Below are 19053 nucleotides of genomic sequence, written 5' to 3' on the forward strand. Positions count from 1 at the left end.
TAAGGAAGTCACATCATCAGGTTTATCCTAAATCTGGATATATTTGTTTTCAATTTTTATCTTTTCCTTGACTATAATTTTATTAAATGTAAATTTTGCATTCAGTATGGTCATAATTTCTACTATACACCCTACACATTTTGTACATAAAGGCTTTTGTTTGTGAAGATTTTTCTAACTACCACTGCTTACGCATTGGACAAATACTGAAACAGAGCTAAAAGAAATATTTCAGCTATTGGTAATGAATACTTAGATGTTTTGTTTCTGAGTTATTTAAATAAAATATTATACTTTATGGCTTTACTTGAAGCATCTAAAAAAAAGGAATAAGATGTTCTTAGAGTTTGATTTCACAGTTATTCTTATTAAGAAGACAAATAGCATTTCCTTTAGAAAGAGATGGCCACGTATATTAAATTGTTAACACTCTGAGTGTTTTATTTTGAAGCTTTCAGCAAAGATAAATATCCATGTATTATTAACGTTGGATATGGTTCCTTAGCTATGTATGTGAGTATATATATACACACATACACACACACACACACACATATATACACATATATATTTTATATATAAGACAATGGCAGCCAGTATCTAAAGGAAGACTAATAATCTCCTTCCCAGAGCTACAAGTCTTTTCATACTTAAGGAAATAAAGCATATTTCCCATGTTGTTATCCTTAAAATATTCACTATAATGAATTTATTTTATTACTCATGTTTTCTTACTTTCATGAAAGTTTATCATATTTAGTGTTTGTGTAGAAACAAGAATGACTTCTAATGAGACTTATAAGTAATTCTGGACTAGTACAATGACATTTTGCTTCAGGTTGTATTAGGGTTGTAAATCTTTTTCTATTCTAGAAAGGATCATACCCAAAAAGGAGATTTCTCACGAATGGCAGCAAAGCCTCCCATGACAGGTTGGATATCGTGTGTTCGGCAGAATCTCTTTGTCTTGATACCTAGCTTTAGAAAAGCCAAATGTGTCTAAAATGTTAAAAGAGAAACCTCTAAGAGGGTGCTTTAAAGAAACTTCAAGACTTTTGAAGGTCTAATACTTAAAATGTTTATCACAAAAATTGGTCAGACACCTATGTCTTTTTCCTTTTTCTGTACTCACAAAACTGTAAGAAAGTATTGATGGGCCAAATATAGATATAGATATTATACATGTTTAAAATGAAACAGAAGCTGTAGTAAAGTTAAAAGAGAATTTAAATCCGAACACAATAGGGCTAACTTTTAAAATAATTATTTCCCAAACACAGGGCTATTCTCAGGTTTGAAAAACCAGTTCCAATCTAAAAGAAATCTTAATCTCAGTCATAAATGTTACGAATTTGTCTAAATCTGTACACAAAGTAAAGGGAGATTCCCTAAAACTTTCATGCTAATCTCTTTTAATTTTTAATAAAATACTTTCTTTTCATGGGTTTTACAATAATAGACTCTCTCTCTACATATCTGACCTTTCTTTTTCCAGTATTTATCACTGTCCTCTCTTGTCCTGCCTATACAAATGTGGTCATTTTTTTCTGCCATTTCTTCCTGGGCCCCCTAATCTGCTCTTTCTCTCTAATTTCCCAGAATGTTCACCTCCACTTCCAGATCTTCAGTTGTCTTCTGTGTAACGTGTAAATGAATAACGTTAAGGCCTGACTCCAAAGGAGATCCCAGTTTCTGGTCTCCAGATCCAAATCCAACTATTTTGTGTCTCTACTAGGTAGTCTGACAGTTATCCAGATAAAATCAATTTTCTTTTCCAAACCACTTTCCCTTTTAAAATTTCAATATCTAGAAACCTACCAATCACCCTCATGTTCTAGCACTCCTTTTTTCAGTTGATTCTCAAGAAATAAATTAGTAACAGTAATGGATGTTGTGAATTAAAGATGACCAAAAAAAATTTATTTGGCATGCTTCCCTTAAAGAGTCGGAGTCAATGATCCTCTTGCATCTGGGTAGGTTTTGTATCTGCTTTGACCAGCTTATGTGGAAGAAGTGATAATGTGCCTATTTCCAAGCCTTGGTTTAAGGGAAGCACCCACTTCATATCTGTTAGAATACTCTCTCTAGGAGAATCCAACTTCCATGGACGAAGTCTAGCTACCATATTATGAGGAAGCCAAGACAGCATGTGAAGAGGATTTATATAGAGAGAGTTAAAAGTTCCCAGTTAGTTCAATCATCACAGCCCTTGTATCAGATATAAGCATAAAGAAACGTTCAGATGATTACAGTTGTATTTGCCATCTGTCTGCCATCAAGATCCTAAGTATGAACTGCTCGACCGAGCCCAGTCTAGTTCAAGAACCCTGAGAGATCATCATAAATTATTGTAGTTTTTGCCGCTATATTGAGATAATGTGTCCCCCAGTGAAAGGAAACTGAAACATGATTTTTAACACAGCGCATGCCAGATATAATGTACTTTCTCCTCCACATTCATTCAGTCATCATTTCTAGGTTGTACTTTAGTAATTGCTCAATTCTTCAGTCCCTCTCTGCATTGTCAGTACCTCATTCAAAACAATTCTGTATCTTAGACCTGGAGTGACTTCTCCAAAATACGTACAAACTATGTTTAAAACATGTCAATGTCTCTTATCATCCACAAAATGAAGTTGAAAAATTTTTAGGTGACATGGAAAAGGTCCTTTTCCTCTATCTGCATTTTAGTCTCTTCTTTCATTCTTTTTTTTTCTGTTTGTTTCAGCTTCTACTTTCCCAGAATTTTAATTTCATTTCTTAATTCACTTCTCTATACATACTGTTTATTTTTTTGAAATACAATTTTCCCTCCTTTTAAGATTGCTGTTACTAAGAGCCATTTCCTCTAATAGGACTTTAAAGTTTCCACAAGGCTAAGGTGCTGGCAGAGGTCTCAGAACATCTTGTGAGTAGGGCTGTCAAAACCTTCGCCATTCTGCAGTGTATGTGTGTTAATCTGTTTTTCTCCCCTACTACACTGTGAGCTTCCTGAGCCCCCTTGGGGTAAGATCTGTGAACTTCTTACTAACATGTTCAGCATCCAGCAAGTGCTAATCACGTTTTATATGCTGCAAAAATAGATGGAGAAGAAGTAAGTAAATGAATGGTGAGCCTGCAAGGTTCACAATGTAAACAGACTTCAAAGTTTTATTTTATAAACAATACACTAAGAGAAATAAATTTTTAAAAATTATTTGGATTGATTTTTATAAAATGCTTTCTAATTTATGTTTTGTCCAATGTTAATACCTAACATGTATTGAGTGCTTACTACTGCTTATCTTGGCATCTGTGCTAATTGAATTCTCACAACTCTGTGTTATAGGACTTTTCTGTCTCTATATTGTACATGAGGAAACTGAAGTTCACACAGGTTAAAGAGGATGCCTGAGATACACAGTTTCTCACTGGCAAGTCTAGGATTAAACCTATGTTACCCTTCTCAAGACTCCACCTTCTGAACTTAACTGCCTTTGTTTTAAATACAATAATCCACAGGTTTATTTTCCATAAGGTGGGAGATATACATAGTAAAGAATTTTATTCTTTTTGGCTTCTAGTAATATAATTCTCCAAAGTCATGTTCTTTATTATGCAAATTATTATATGATTTTAAGAATCTAAGGAAGTAAAACTTTTATTCCTCGTAATGAAGTGATAACTGTAACTCTGAATAACAAATAATCAGAGTTCTCTGTACATACTATCAGTGATTTTTACTTTACTTTTAATAGGTGATAGGCTTAAGATATAAACAAACAAATATCTGGCATCATCTCTCTAAGTAGGAGTGAGTAGTCTTCCTGGATTCCTGAGCAGAACTTTTATTTTGAGGTTATTAGGAAAATTTGTATGCAATCTGTAGTGGATCAGATTTGACATCAATTAGGCTGTTCCTGCTTGTTTTCATCCTGTGCTGCTAGTCCTTCTCAGTTTGTATATTTCAGTTTTTTTCTCAACTATAGTTCTAAATGAATAGAAAATGCTCAAGATCACCTGTGTGAAGCTTATCAAGTTATGTGTAGACCAGCTTTGTGCAGTGTGGCAGTGGGCAGTGTATTTGAGTCTATTTAGAGCCATGCTGTTTTCCCGGTCCTTGTTTTTTCATTATACTTGAGACACTTTGATAGGTTCTACAAGAGGTAACTGGTGCTACACCTGGGATCAACTAATTGAGATTTATAATGTCCTATCTCCACTGGAGGAACAGTAAAAGATATTCTGCTGAATGGCTAGCTGGTACCAAGTATTAGAAACATTGTTCCTCCCACAACTCTACAACTTGAAATTGTACAAATAATTATATTTTTTTTCTTACGAGTTTCTACATGCATAATCACATTTGATTTTCACATAAATCTTGAAAAGTTCTTAAGGTACGAGGAGTTCAGGTTTGTGTGTTAGAAATCTGAGACTGGAAGTAGAATGACTTAACCAATATGAGAACCAAGAGTGGAACCCAGAGCTTCTGCCTGTTAATGTGGAATCCCAAAAGATGAAATAAATGTTCAGACACCTACCTTGTGCTTTGATTTCCACAGTAACTCAAATCATTATATTACTATATCCATCCATGGGTGGTGCTGAGTTTGAATATATACCTGGTAAATTTTTAAAGTTCATCAGGGGAATAACATATCCCCAGAAACAAAAAATGCAAAAATACTAAATTTTCCATGCATTTGGTAACTTTGCATTTTCTAGGCCAATCTACTTTGAGTTTAAGACCTTTTTTACTTTGTTATTTTTTATAATCCAGAATGCTAGAATACCTTGTTCACACACTTAAACAACAATCATGAAGAATGAAGTTTCATTCAATTGATAGTGTCACAGAAATACACAAGTGTAATAAACTCCTATTATAATAAACATGGTTGCTTAGATTGTTAAAATACACACTGTATTTTACTGATTACATTTCAAAGTCAGTCAATGTCATTTGGTACAAAAAACTATTGAATCACTAAATATATTACAGAATTAATAATTTCCTATTAGAGAGGTGAAGTTCCTATTGTAAAATTTGGGGGGAAAGTGCATTAGTCTGACATACAAATTTGAGTCTTTCAAACAATGTGAAAACTTCTTCCTGGACATTAGTGATATTTTTCCCTCTAGAGATGAGATTACCTATATGAAAGATTAATTATAGTTGTAATAAAATTTTTCTCTCCATGTATAGTTATTTCACAGATTTGAAAAATATGAATATTGTCACTTGTTTCATTCAATGAGACTTTTGCATATGACACAAATCATTTAGTGAGCAAGGAAAACTCAGCAAATGGCTCATAATTTGCAATTTTTTTCCAAAATTAAAGGTGCTTCTTCACTTTATTCTTGTCAGTCCAAGAAGATGATTTTAATTATTCATTATATAGATATAAGTCATTCTACTTAGAATTTCACAAAAATTGTAAGTGATTGACATAAGAGAAAGAAGTATATACATTATATAGAGCTAAGCATTATTTAATCCTAGTGCCTACATCAAAATACTTGCTACTTCTGTCTTATTGGATTGATATAATTAACTCCATATATACAATGATTAGATAATATATATGCCAATATAATTATCATTGAAGTTTTGGTAGTTTGAAATCAACTACTAAGCAATTTTAAATGGAATAATGCTTTTAATCACTGTAGAACTTAGTTGGAAAAAACCATATCACACTGTATCAAAGATATTAGCAGAAGAATTAAATGCATACCATTCAAATATCTACCCAGAGAAATTATACCAGCTCTTTTAACATAAAAATGTTAAATAAAAATTGTTTACTAAGTATGGAAGCTTCAAATAAGAAAAAAATAGAAAACCCTAATAAAATAGCACAAATGCAGGGATTGTAGAACATGGCTACCAAAGAAAAAGGAAGAGACTGGAATAACTAAAACTGAGAAGCCTGCAGGAAGACTCTGCAGAGCTTGAACTCAGACTCAGGAAGGGAGTAGTGCTGCTATGCTGCTGCCGGTGTGTCTGAAATCAAGGAAGGTCCTCATGGAGCTGAGTTCCAGACTTCTAAGAAGTGAGCACTAACCAACTGGTATTGAGCTCTACAAGGGACAAAGTATGACTGGTTCCGAGGGCATTAAAACAGTTGCAAAATGGATTCAGCTGCTCTTATTGCTGTTATAGGAACAGACTGCCACCTCCAGGATGAAGAAGCATTGCCAAAGGGATGCTTATAAAAACAAGAAGCAAAACAGGAACAGGAAGGAAACTAGAAAGAGCAAATTCCTCCTCCTTTCTGAAGTTTATCAGTCTCCTTCTATTAGTAGAAACTAACCAAGAGTAGCTGGCAAAACAACAACTGATTTGGCAAGTCCTCATTCCAACATCACAAAATTGCATATAGAAGGGTAGATTTGAAGCTGAGAAAGACAATAGCGTATAATATATAAACACACAAATACATACTTCAGGAAAGTATATGTAAATATTACTAAAACTGCAATAGATATATAATTATGTTTATCTGTGTGTATGTATACAAATCTCTTAGAGATACAACACACAAATTTAAAATCACATTCCGGACATTCATACCTCATAAAGAATATGCTCAGCCTGTAAGTCATCCCTTGAGATGTTAGGATGGCAGCTGGCAGTCTCTGAGCAGTGTTGTGAGGACAATTTTGAAATTGGTCATCATCTATACATTTTTTGTGTTATTTTTCTGTTATTCCTAGAACCCTAAATGAGTCATAGAGAAATAAAATATTTGGATCCATCAAAATCTGAAGTTTTGCTAGACAAACACAGCCAAAATTTAGAGAAACGAGAGTTTAGGACACTGGATGTGTTACTGAAATGATATACCATGGGCTTTCTAATTAGATAGAAGAGAAGTAAAGAAAATAGAGGACTGATGGATTTGGAGAAAGTAAAAGGTCAGTACTTTTGTGATTGTGACCTAAATTTGGACTCCTGGGCATAGGTTACTCAAGTGGAGAAAAAGAGGTTACTTGAAATGAGATTGTGAAGAGGTTGACAGGGAAGGCTTTGGGATTTGTAACCCAGTTAATTACTGGAATCCCCTAAAATAATGGCAGGACTTGAGGTGAAGAAGAAAATGGAGCTAGGATTTGTTGGGTGTGGTGAACCGGAGTATATTGCAAGGAAGAAGGGAGAAAGTAGCAATGTAAAATGGAAAGTTGGTGGTGTAGCTGAAGGGCTAGGCACTCAGTATAACTGGTTTTGATATTTATCTAAGTGTGATGAAGTAATGAGGATTGAGAAGGAGCAGTACAATTCCTATCCCTGTGGGGCTAAGTGAATCTAAGTACTTACCCTGTAAAGCAATTGCAAAGAAAGTGTCCTCAGGGAAAATTCAAGTTTCTTTTACTGCATGAGGGAGGAGAGAGCCTTTGACATAGAGAATCTGCTGGTTTGGGAGAGCTGTTCCAGAGAGCACAATGAGAAGAGTTGGTAGATGGGGAAGGAGAGTAAAGGGGTTGTGGACCAATCAGATAAATTAGAAGGATCACTGCTGTTGATTGGTGGGTGTGGAGGAAGTAGAAGATGGCTAACTCACTGGAATGAGGGAGTTGATGCATCATTCTCTACCAGTACTTTGATTCATGAATACCCTGAATAAAAGCTTAGGGTAAAATTAAACTTTTAATTACCAAACACATTTTTTATTACCCAGAAAATCCAAGAAAAAGCATGAAATTTTTATTTGTATCAATTTCTTTTGGTTTCAGCAATGCTCTCTCTGTACAGTACACTCTGTGCTGAATTTTAGATGGTCCTGTTTAATAGTCCTGCTCTCAGAATCATTGGCCACTGATTTACTTCTTTTAGCTATTTCTTTTGAAGAGAGAGAAGGAGAAAAGACTGTTGGCATAGGCAGGAGGGTTTTTTCTTTTTCCATTATCTTGAAAATACAAACAGATGTCAAGCTGGGAATATACATGGATAGAGTAATAGCATAGTAACAGAGAAGAGATTTCTTAAGAAAAGTTTTCAATATTTTTAAACTTCAGAAATAAACTCATTTACCCTTACATAGTATCTGTACTTAAAAACGCAGCCTCTTCTTTTTCTGTCATTCTCATCTTTTTTCCCCTTGTCAGTATTGCTTTGATTTTGCAGCTGCAAAGCATGCCTTTTCCTTCCAGCTACTATTATCTTCTTTATATCTGTGGTCCCTGAAGAGGCAATTTACGAAAGTACCTAGGCTTTCAGTCATCCAGTTCTCATCTTGATCCCTTACAACCCACTTTCAGCCCTGCATCCTCACTTAAGACTTCTTTAGCCCCTGCCCTTATGAAATTAACTGGTCTGGGTTTTCTGTACATTCCTAAACTTGCAATCTCCTTATGTATACCTCCTCATGGTCTCCCTAGTTGTTACTACTTCATTATCTTTATCATATCTTTATATTCTTCTTACTTGAAAACCCAATATATCTTACCACACCACTTCAAAAATACCTCAGATATTTGTTCAAAATAAAAGAATTCCTTCTTTCTTGTTATAATATCGGCAACTTTCTCAACGATTTCTAAGTTTTACTCACTCTACAGAATACATTTATCGTTTATTACCCTTTCATTTTCTCTTCTATTCTCTTTCCACTGGTCTTTATCTTTTCCCATGTCTTCAATTACCATCTGATCAATTCCAATTCCATGGATCTCTCTACCCATGACATGTTCTGCTTTATTCAGTTCACTATCTATACCTTTACTTGTGACATCTTTCTGTATGTCCCATTGCCATCTAAAACTTAATGTGACAAGGTCAGACTCTTGAAATTTCCTCCTAAGTACCCTTCCACTCTTCCCAACTCCATTACTCTCTCAGTTTTACCAGTGTGAAACTTGAGCATTAACCTTAATACTCTTTTAATCTCTCCCTCGAGGCTTATTAACTGCTTTGCCCTATATAATCTCTATATAGATACTTATTTCTTTATCCCTTAGTTAAAACTCTACAAGTGTCCTAATTTTTATGCTTATGTATCGTGCATTAAATTCTCCTGAAAAATTGATGTTCCAATTTTTCACCTATTATAGTATTTTCGTGTAATATACTTATATATTTCATTATTGAAGTTTATATTACTTTTTTAGAAAGAAATGCATCCTAATTCTATTTTGTTATTTTAAAATAGTCTCCTAAAGGAAAAAAATTCAAAAAAGATGTATCTTCACTTCTTTAGTTCCATTAATATCCATTCTTATACCTATTAATGTTTTCCAATAGTACATTCTTCAGTATCTCATGGCTTTTTTATATATACATGATCTATAATGTATTTTTTTCTCTTAATGACTTCTCACTTAAGTAAAAATAATCCATGGGATTTATTTATACTTAATAAACACACATACTAGAAAATGAAGGTATTCTATCACAAGACTCCAAATGTTTTTAATATATGAGAATATTCAATAAAGTTTCCAACTCCTATAATTGACTCTAGATATTGAAGTAGACCTGTTTGAGGATTTGTGAATGGGTGCTTTCTTTGGATAAAATATTATACCAATCCTTTTCTAAGTTCCCTTTCTTAATTTTATAATTCTACTCTGATTTTTACAAATTATCTTGAGGTTCATTCCTATTTTTTATTGCTTTCCTGCTAGAATTACCTCATATAATCACAGTTTAAAAAAACTAATCAAATAATATAACCTTAAATAATAACTCTCAAACCAAATTTTCAAGCAGTGTCATTTGCTTTTTGAAATTTAGGTAATAAGTTGAATTCCTCTAGAGACAAAGTTTGAGTTTCATTTTTTTCTGAATTATTTTGAAATATCTAAACAATATTTATATTAATGTACCATAAATAGTTTAAACATTGATATATATATTTATATAAATATAAAACAACTTATAGGTTGTTTTGTAAAGAGAGAAAGTATTTATGACTTGCAATAGGAAATGGAAAATTTGTGTAAAAGTGACTCCTAGGTCTTTTTGTGTTAGTAAAGTTTAATTCTGACTACCACAAGAACCTTCACAGACTTTAATATTAGAGTTGGTTTTGGGAAACCTTATATGTGATAGGGATATATCGGTATATTTAATCTTAATATTTGTTTTATGTGGGGATACAGATCTGTGGGTATGCATACATAATTATACATAGTCGCCAATTGTGTAGTATTGTTGTATCCCTGTAGAAGGGATATAAAGCCTTTTTCTATGTAGTAATCTGAAAAAAAAAATAGATTTACTAAGTTATTTCCTTGTTCAATGTGCTGCTAGACTTAAATAAACTGTAATCTGCAAATACCAAATAAGCTTTTAGGCCTGAATTTGTTATATTCCAGTTAGAATTAAGTTCTGAGCTATCTGATCTAAAGTACTACCAAAATTGATACCTGCTTTGTATGTTATAATTGAGAAAATAGTGCTTGATATTCTAATCAAGTAAATGAGTTCTCTTCCTTCTTTTAATTGCACCAAGGGATTGGGATATTTATTAATGCATCTATACTTCCAAACTTCCCATTCATGAAAAGTTGAGCTTTTTAAAAAAATACAACCTTGAAGAAGCTAAAAATGAGTCAAATTTCAGAAATTTCACCAGGTAGCTGACTATCTGGCTATAGTAACATTTATATACAGTCTTTATATGAATTAAAAGAATGAGATCCTCTGTCTACTTCTAGAAAGCCAAATATATGTACTCTTAACTCCTTCAATAAAAGCTTTCAAATGAGCTCTGGATAAGCATTATAACACCTGTATTATAAGTTGGCAGAAAATGAACTCAGTCATTTCAAAGTGTTAACTTACTTGAATAATGTAAACATACTTTTTGGTAAAATATTTTCATTTTATTACACAAACTGCCAAGTCAACAGAGCTGTGTGAATTTTAGTTATAGGACCCATTTTCTTATAAAGACTTTATGTTTTGTAATTCCACACTTAGGGGTTATATTTTTTATCCTCTTCCTTTTCTAACAAATTGAACATGTTTTTCAACCTGGTTTTCAAGATCAACTTTAAATATAGAAAAAACTAGATGGGGCTTTGCCATCATTTTCTGTCTTATTCTTGTAGCCTAGCAAACTGATCCTTATTTATGCCTTTATGCACTAGTTAAGGAATTTGAAATTGTGTATATTTTTTCAAGTTTTACAAAATATTATTTAAAGATTAGAGACCATGGTTTAAGAGATATTAAACAAGAGATGAAATAAAAGACCACACTCTGTGACAATATTATTTGCTTAGAAAAATTTCTAAAGGATATTAGTCATATTCAGTATTATTTATTTATAATTTTGTATTAATATAAATTTTGATTCTGCAATTACTATGTACCTCTTAATGGTAACATGAATATGGCTGTTCCATATTTTACTCCTATTCATTCTTTTAACTCATCCTGTATGTCATGTCATAAGGGATATAATTTCTAACTTTAAAACTAGATTGTCCTCTCAGCCCCTTTTAAGCTGCACAGCACTCCCTACTTCCTCTGTTGTGACTCACTAACCTTCTAAAACATGAAATTCATATCACTCATATTCACCTGCCATCTATGATCAGAGATTAAGATAAGATTTATATGGGCGATCATGAATATTATAGAAGAATGTTATAATCTATCACACCTGGCAATATCCATCAAAATAAATAGTTTAATCATTTTGACTCAGAAAATAAGTCTATGGATTCACTTATAAAATTGTGACAAATCCATGTACAAAGATATCTGTTTCATCACTGCTCCAAAAAAGAGCCTAAATACCCACTCTTATGTTATGTATGTATGTATGTATTTATCTATGTATGTATGTATTTTTATTGAAATATGATTAACTTACAGTAATGGATTAGTTTTAGGTGTAGAACATAGTGATTCAATATTCTTATATATTACAAAATTATCACCATGGGAAGTCTAGTTACTGTCCCATCTGTCACTATACAAAATTATTTCAATATTATCAACTATATTCCCTATGCTATGTGATACAGCCTCATCACTTATTTACTTTATAACTGGACATCTGTACTTCTTAATATTCTTTTCCTATTTTCCTGTTTTACCTATCTCCCCACCACCCTCCTCCACCCAGCAACCAACAGATCATTCTCTGTATGAGTGTGTTACAGTTTTGTTATGTTCGTTTTTATTTTTTTATGGCTGATACATATTTATACACACATATATACACACTGCATTTTCTTTCACCATTCATCTATAGATGATAGACACTTAGGTTGTATCACTGTCTTAGCAATTGTAAATAATACTACAGTGAACATTAGGGTGCATATGTCTTTTTGAACTCATTTTTTTGTTTCCTTTGGCTAAATACTCAGGAATGGAGTTTCTGGATTGTATGGTACCTCTATTTTTAATTTTTTGAGGAACCTCCATACTGTTTTCCACAATGGCTGCAAGAATTTACTTTCCCACCACAGTGCATGAGGATTCCACTTTATCCACATCCTCCCCAAGACTTACTTGTTGTCTGTTTGGTAATAGCCATTCTTACAGGTGTGATGTGATAGCTCATTGTGGTTTTGATTTACATTTCTCTGGTGATTAGTAATATTGAACATCTGCCATGTGTCTGTTGGCCATATGTATGCCTTCTTTGAAAAAATGTCTGTTCAGGTCCTTTGCCAATGTTTTAGTTTTTTTTTTTTAATGTTGAATTGCATAAGTTCTTTGTATATTTTGGATATTAACCCCTTATTGGATATATCATTTGCAAATATTTTCTTCTGTTAGTAGATAGTAAGTTGCCATTTCATTTTATTGATGGTTTTCTTTCCTGTGAAAACCTTTTTACTTCAATGTAATGCCATTTTTTTTTTTTTTTTGCTTCTGTTGCTGTTGCATGAGGAGACATACTCAAAAAATATTGCTGAGACTGATGACAAAGAGCTTCTTTCTTAAAATTTTTTTCCTAGGAGTTTTATCATTTCAGGTCTTACAGTTAAGTCTTTAATCCATTTTGAATTGACTTTTGTATATGGTGTAAGAAGTATCTGGTTTCCTCTTTTCCTTGTAGCTGTTCAGTTTTCCCAGGGAAAAAATATTAAAGAGACTGTCTTTTCCTCATTGTGTATTCTTACCTCCTTTGTCATAATTTAAATGGCTATATAAACATGGGTTTATTTCTGGGCTCTCTATTTTTCCATTGATCTATGTGTCTGATTTTTTGCCAGTACCATACTGTTTTGGTTACTATAGCTTTGTAGTACAGTTTGAAATGAGGAAGCATGATGCCTCCACCTCTGTTCTTCTATCTCAAGATTGCTTTGACTATTTGGAATCTTTTCTGGTTCTGTACAAATTTTAAGATTATTAGTTCTAGTTCTGTGAAAATGGCATGGGCATTTTGGTAGGGATTACATTAAATCATTAGATTTATTTGGGTAGAATGGACATTTTAACAATATTAATTCTTCCAACCCATGAGCATGATATATCCTTTCATTTATTGGTGTCATTTTAAATTTATTTCATCATGTCTTACAGTTTTAAAAATACAGGTCTTTCAGCTTCTTGGTTAAATTTACTACTAAGTATTTTATTCTTTTCAATTTATTGTAAATTGGGTTGTTTTCTTCATGAAAATAAATGGTTAGTTAGTATATTCTTTCTCAGATTTCTATAATATACCTAAGAAATATTATTTAAAGAAGGTATATTTTTTTAAGGAGGGAGAGTAGACATACTTTTAAGATACTTGACACCATTCTATTATATTTGAATTTTCTTACAGTATGCACATTGCATAAATTTTACTTCAGTGTCAACATAGGTTATATGAGTAGTACAAATATGGGCCATTTTTTTCTTATCTTCCTTCTTCTTTTCAAATAAAAATCCAAAACTCTGACGTAAATAATCAGTTAGATAATTATGTAAAATAGACCCTCAATATGTCACAGTTTGCTAATTTATACTAAAACTATCTGAACTTAAAATACAATCTTGAAAATGATCAAAATTGAAAAAAATGTATTCTCAAAGATTAAAATAAATTTAGAAATATATATAAACAGAATAACACAGATTGAAGAAAGTCAGTATATTTTATTTTGGAAATAACAAACTTATTTTCCCTACTAACAAATGCTGATGTATATTTGTGTTAAAGGACATTATTGAGGAATAAAATAAAAGCTCCTTTTATAACTCTTTAAATCACTATTCAGCAAAAACAAAAATCTTATCTTTCATGTGAGCTTAAACGTTTTTTGACATATTGGAACACTGTAACCCAGACTAGTTAATTAAAATTCTCCCTCATGAAGTCTTTCGAAAACCATCACCATTGTTCATAGTTGGAGATAGAAACAGCAAATAAACAGGAAGTGTTTTTTTAATCAGTTAATATTTTTGAGTCTTTGCACATAAGTACAAATACTTGTATTTTTGAAGTTCCATGACAGAGCATTTTATGACTTAGAATTATATTTTCTCATTTAATAATAAATAGAGCAAAATACTTTAAACTTTTTATATGTGTCTATTGACTACTCAGTAATCTTTATTTACACTGTCCATTGCTTGATTAGAAAATAATATTTGAAAATGATATATTCACTGCACATTTCATCATGTATTATTTGGATCCTGAAAATATAATTCTCTTTTGGAATTATTAAGACCAATCTTTCCTTGCTATAAATCTCAGGTAAACAATATTCTCAATCCTTTAATAGTGGTCAGAAAGCATCACATTTAACTTACGTTAATCTCTAATTATTAGGAATTTGGATCTCCAGAAGGGAAGAGTGTATCAGTGAGCCACCATGGCAGACTTATCTCAATGTTATTTCTGTTTGTTTGAAATGAAAGGTTTTTTAAAATGCATTTTGAACTAACACAACATCATTGTTTAGTTTTAGTCATGTAGTTTGTAGGAACTTTGGAGTGAAGGGCTGTGGATTCAAAGACATAAGTGTGTATGAAATCTTTATATAGATGGTTTGTAAAGTCCAATATGCATAATTACTGAAGAAGAGCATGGAGTGAGAATAGGTGTGAGTCTAAAATTAAGACTTGAGGAATTCCCACATTTAATGACTTTTCAAAATGTTTCAAATAAAATATACATCTTATCTATGCCATACTTCTTATTAAGTAAATTTTCTTCTAATTTAATTCTTTACATTTTCACCTGTGAGTGAATATGGCCAACTAATATCAGTCAAAGTGCCATCGAGAGTACTGTTGTTGAGGAGAGGTTAAGTCTTAACAAAGAGGCATGATGAAAATACAGTTGACCTTGAATAACTCAAGGGTGAGGGGTGCTGACAAAAATTCACATGTAATTTTATAGTCAGTCCTTAGTTATGGTTCTGTATCTTCAGACACAACCAACCACAAGTCATGTAGTCCTATCATACTTATTTTTTAAAAAAAATCCGCATGTAAGTGGACTTGTGCAGTTCAAACCTGCATTGTTCAAGGGTCAACTCTGTATAAGCTCAAATAATGGTAAAATTAAAACCACATGTACTTATTTTATAAATACAATTAGGGACATTTCTCTCAATATTTGGCATATGAAGTTGAATCTTATTTTGACTTAGTTTCTGATACTGTACAGTTTTTTGAAAGATTTAAAGACATTATTTACCTTTAAAGTTTTGTTGTGGTTGTGGTTATCTATGGGCATGAAATTAAAAAGAAAATAATAACAATTTTATGTTATTTCACCCAGACATATTCTAAATAATTTTTAATTTATATTTTTTATTTTAGTAGAAAAGTGCCAAATAATAAAAAAACCTAAATAGATAGATAAAAAATTAAATAATAAACAAATAATCCCTTAGATTATTGACAGTTTTCATTGTGATATGCAATATGCAAAATTCCAGAGGAAAATATGTTAAATAAGTACTAAAAATACTAAAAACCATAGCTAGATATGTGATTTATGTGGTGTCTATATCTTTGGGAAAGACTGAGATTATAGGATGTCAAAACAACACATCAATATAAAAATCTTTTTGTTGTGAAGACAATGCCTTAGGCTTCAAGTAAACAGATTTAACAAGTTTCATATTAACATGGTCAAGACTACAGGAACTGAGAGAATTTTTTTAAATCAATGCTTTGAATGATTTTAAAAATCAATGCTTTGAATGAATTTTAAAAGAATGATTCACTTCATTTACCAGCTGAAAGGATTGGAGGAAAAACAGATAATTAAATTCCAAAGATATCTTACCCTCTTCCCCTAAAAGGCGTCTGTCTTATTCTTAAAAGAAACAAACTACTTAAAACCAAACAACAAGGACTTACTATAGAGGACAGGGAACTGTATTCAATTTCTTGTAATAACATATAATAGAAAAGAGTCTGAAAAGAAAAAATATATGTGTATGTATATGTCTAACCAAATCATTTTTCTATATACCTGAAACTAACATTATAAATCAACTACACTTCAATAAAATTTTTTTTAAAATAAAAAAATAAAGAGAAAGCTAAAATCAAACAAATACTCTGGGTTAACTCAGGGTTAATGATACATTTTGGCTTACTATATAATATAGATTTAGATATTTGGAAGTTCAGATCTATAGAATTCTTAAGCTATAGCACTCTTAATGAAAACCACCACTGACAAGTCTACTTTCTATTTTCCTAGGAGCTAAAACTACATACATTTCAAATTAGGAGAGAATGAGCTCTTCTATTCTTTCAAAGTTTAAAAGAAGTTCACTAATTTCACAATTTAGGTAGGTCTCTGCATATATGTGATCAAACAGCACAGATGTCAAAAGAGTCCTAGTGCATTCCACATTCCTAAATATTATACATGCAGTTGTCAACCTTATTCAATACATTTTTCTTGCCATCCTAGCTGCTTTCCCCCCAAAATTCAAACACAGAATGACTGCTTTCCAATAGAAGAACATTATGTATATACTAGTTTAAATTGACTCATTCGTGCTTAGAAAACCTTTATAAAATCTGTGGGATCTCCCAACATTGGTTAATTATGATGTGAGGTACTATTAATAAGGCCATCTATGATAGGTTATACATACATATGCACTTGTACACTCATATGCAAACACACACACAAAAGTATAAGACAGTTTCCAAAAAGATGCCCATTCTCTGTTTCCTAGAACTTTATGACTATTTTATGTTTCATGGCAAAACACACTTTGTATATGTTATTAAATTAAAGGTTTTGAGATGGCGAGATTATCTTGGATTATCCAGTAGGCCCAATATGATCATAAGGGTTCTTAAAAGAGAGGCAGAGGCATGAAAGACAAAGTAGAAATGTGACAATGGAAGCAGAGAGGTAAGAGGAGGTAGCACTGCAGGATTTGAAGACTAGAGACCACCAGTCAAAGAATCAGAGAGCCACTGGAAGCTGGCCAAAGGAAGGAAAAGGATTCAACCCAAAAGACTTAGTAGGAACCAGCCCTGCTGACTTGACTTTAGCCCAGTCAGACAGTGAGACTGATTTTGGATTTCTGACCTCCAGAACTGTAAAATGATAAATATTGCTTCAAGTCACTAAATTTGTGATTATTTATTATAGCAGCAATAAGAAACTAATATGCTATGTTACCATTAAGTTATTATATTTTTAGAGATTGCTTAATTCCATATGAAAATGAGACATTACTGTTTTATTTGGATTTATCTGAAATATTCAGTAATGGATCTTCATTCAAACTCCCCAATTTAAATTTTTTTCTTGAAACAAATTTTCTTAGGAATAAGTAGCATCATTTGCTGTAAAGCAAAGGGTATACTCTGGACTCAGCAAAAAAAGAGGGATTTGGACTTGGATCTTTTTCCTACTCAAATTTATTTTTTGAATATTTATTGAAGATAAATAAATTTCCATACATTTCATGGTGGGTTTTTTTTTTTTTTTTTTTACAGAAAAACAAAGCTGATTAAATTAAACATCAGAATCTTGTCCCTGTAGTCTAGACTTTAGTCTTCATATATGAAGAAAATTACTCAACTACCTTGTAATCTATGCTCTACGTATCACTTAGAATTTTTTCGTGGATTTTAAAGTTAGTTGCAAATGCAAGATATTGTTATCATTATTGCTAGTAATTTGTTAGTCAGCAATCACATTCCTTAATGTTATCTTATGTAAAAGTTCCTACAGAAGTACTATCTTCCTTAATATAATCCACAGATATCACAGTGGAAAGAGCATGGGCATTTACTTTTTTCAAGATATTAAAAAGAAACAGAAAACTGGTCAATAATAGGAAGAGAAGGAAGAGAGTGATAAGTAAAATGTGTTTTGAAAGACTTAATCAATATAGTGTAATGCTTACTTAGTTTGGCAGTCTTCCTTTCCAGATGTATGAACAGGCAAAAGTGAGAAATGTTTTGCCTGCTAAGTGTAATTGGTAGTAGCAAACCAAAAAACATCAAACTGAGAATTTCTGGATTCTACCCCAAGATATAGAGAGCTAAATAATTGGGACTTTTTCTCTTTTGCAATAGAAAAAGAGGTGGACTAACTTCAATATCATGATCAGTAGCAGAGCAAATAACTGGCCCCAAATCTAAGACAATACAATACTTGAAGGAAAAGAGTAGATGCAAATTCACACTTACTGGCATAGAAGCTACTGAACACATTAGAGTTTAGCTAGAATTGTTGACAAATTATTGAAGGCCAAGTGCAGGCTGGCAGGGTAGTGTGAAATCCCTGGAAGGAGTGATCAAAATATGCAAGCTGTTTTTTCCTGAATCTTTACAGAAACAGCTCTGAGAAGTGTCTGTTGGGCTGCAGACCTGGAGGGGTGGGGAATTGCAGCCTTGCAAGGGGGCAGGAAACTCAACCTGGGTTCTTCCCCTTGCTGTCTCTTCTGTGGAACAAAAGCCACAATCTGTGTGGACAGGAGTGCATGGGCCACACTGTGAGCATCAGGGCATTAGTGAAAAACTCATTGGAGCTGGAAGAAGAGAACAAGTTGGGGATGTGGAGGCAGAAAGAGGGATGCCAAACTACACTCAGATTCAGTATAGGTCAAACTATAAAGACATAACACAGGTAAGTGGTTGCCAGGGATTGGAGGAGTAGAGGGGTT

The sequence above is a fragment of the Camelus dromedarius genome, chromosome 6, assembly GCF_036321535.1.
Source record: "Camelus dromedarius isolate mCamDro1 chromosome 6, mCamDro1.pat, whole genome shotgun sequence".
Classification (NCBI taxonomy): Eukaryota; Metazoa; Chordata; class Mammalia; order Artiodactyla; family Camelidae; genus Camelus; species Camelus dromedarius.